This window comes from Saccostrea echinata, unplaced genomic scaffold (genome assembly GCF_033153115.1).
Source record: "Saccostrea echinata isolate AGI-Se365-2 ecotype Australia unplaced genomic scaffold, CSIRO_AGI_Sech_v1 ptg000001l, whole genome shotgun sequence".
NCBI classification, from domain to species: domain Eukaryota; kingdom Metazoa; phylum Mollusca; class Bivalvia; order Ostreida; family Ostreidae; genus Saccostrea; species Saccostrea echinata.
Window position 1 is genome coordinate 9,205,001 of NW_026889750.1, and position 2,500 is coordinate 9,207,500.

Sequence of the window (2,500 nt, forward strand, 5' to 3'; positions counted from 1 at the left end):
ATTCCAGGTACTCACATAGAATCATTAACATAGTTTTGGTAAAACTTTTCATTTCTTATAAAATATACACATTTTGTATGCCAATTACCAGTTACAACGTAGCGCAGCATGTGTATATGCAGTACAGATATAGTGATACCCATATCAGAAGGATGGGTCCTGAAGAAAATTATCTAAGCAGGCCCTTTGGAAGTAAATTCAGTTGGGGGGGGGGGGGGCACAGCCATACATTTTGAGTTGTGGGGGGGGGGGACTATCAACTGCCCGAAATTCCTTGACGAGCAAAAAAAAAGGTCATCAGACGTTTTTATTGAGGGGGCACAAGCATATATATAGTAGCTATGTTTTCTATAGTAATCTGTATATCGGCAAAATTATTGAAGGGGGGGGGGGCAGCCCCCTTGTTCCTACGGCCATGTTCCTATGGCCATGTTGTTCAAAGAGCAAACTTAGTGAAATATTATTTCTAGTACTTGCACTATGATTAAAATGAAAACCTTTGTGAAATTGGACTATATATGTAGAATTTTGTTAAAAAAATATTTACACAAATACAATTTTTAAGTGAATGTTGAAAATATTGGTATGTTGAAATTACTGGCTAACTCATTTAATAACATAGTTAAAGATTTGGAGTCTAAAACTGAAAGGGGGGGGGGGTCATTGTTGTCATGGTATGAAGAGTGTAAAATGTAAATTTTGGAATATGCAACAACTAAACACCTCAGAGCCATAAAATTGAATCCCCAGAACCAATTCTTCCCCTCAAACTACAAAATATGATTTAACAGTATATATCATTTTACAAAATCCATTTTAGTAAGATTATAAGAAAAAACCCAGATTTTAATAAAAACAGTTCTTTGATTTTTACTTATGTTCCTCATATCTCAGAATTATACCATAATGAATCTACATGGATGTATGAAAATTAAGTTCTATGATTTGAGAAAAAAAAAGCTAAACTCCCTTATGGAGTATTTTGCATAGCACTTCATCATTTTCATGTCAGTATTTTGATAATTCAGAATTGTTATTTTGACAAGAGTGGGCCAATTTAAAATTGACAGAATGCAAACAACTTATCGGAAGCTCAGATGTGTTCAAGTCTCATAATTTATATGTATTGTGAACCGTGATATAATAGAGTCCTCCTGAATTAAAAGACATATAAATTCCATTTTTTTAATTGTAGAGAAACTATCTTACAAAAATGAAAGAAACATGAATATTCAATATGATCGTTGAAAATTTACAAGTAAGCCAAAACAATTTATCATGAATTCATACCATTTCTAAACAATTGGCAAAATGCCAATCCTCAAATTGGGGGTAATTTTTGAATTTTTTAATTAATTTTCATATCTTTTTTTTCAATATTATGGTTACAAAGAAAATGGTAACATTTTTTCTTATCTAACAACAAGTATTTATAATTTAAAGTTCTATATTTGACTTTATAACCCATTGGAATTTGAATATTTTTTTGAAAATTGACAATTTTTAAATCTCTATATCTCAATAAATTATGAAATCCCAAGCTTAATATTTTGCAAAGATAATATTTAGAGTTATATTTTGAAATAAGATCAAAAATTATAATTTTGTAGCTTGGTCTTGTAAGATTTTGGCCATTCAATATGTAATAATTTTGTCAATTCTTCAAACTTGGCATTGTGCCAATTTTTAAGAGTTGTCTACCCTTTGATATGTTGCGTATTTGATTATGATAAATGTCAGTTTTAGAAGAACATAGTCATATGTTACTTTAAAATACCTGAAAGGAAATAAAAATTTAATTTTGAGTAAAATAAATCAAATGTAATTTTTACCATTTTGTTTGACTTATTTAAGTGCATTTGCACTTAAATGTGCAAAAAGAAGGTGGCGCTTCCAATGGCTGCCATGTTGGATGATGGAGAAAATTTTGACTTTTTTGAATTACATGTTATGAAGTCTAACTACCCACCAAATTTCATCAAGATATGACAACCTTCGATATGGACGGTTTTGCATGGTTTTCTCGCGTACTGGCTCTTAAAAAGGTTATTGAACTTATATTGGTGAAGATAGAAACGAACTGACTGTACAATTTCACGAGATAGCGACTTTTCTGTGATATAGGGTAAAGTTCGAAGGGGGGGAGGCACCAAGTAAAACGGAGAACACTGCGGTGGGCCATTTTCAACCGTAGGAATCCCGTTGCTTGGGATGAAAGAAATATGAAGATAAAGAACAGTAATCAAGCTCAAAAGTCCATTGAAACAATACAAATTGGGAGCAGAGCAAACGCGGGCCTCTAAAATCATCAGAGGTGGGATCAGATGCCAGAGAGGTCCACCGTGTGCTACTTGTTATGATCAGGCAAACGGAAAAATCCGTAGATAATTTAGTGTGTAAATAACGACCTAACAATTTGTATGAAAAACGTCAGTCAGCATTCGACTTAAGGATAAGCGAAAAGTGTATTTGCTGACAAAGTCTTTGTAAGACCAAAGAA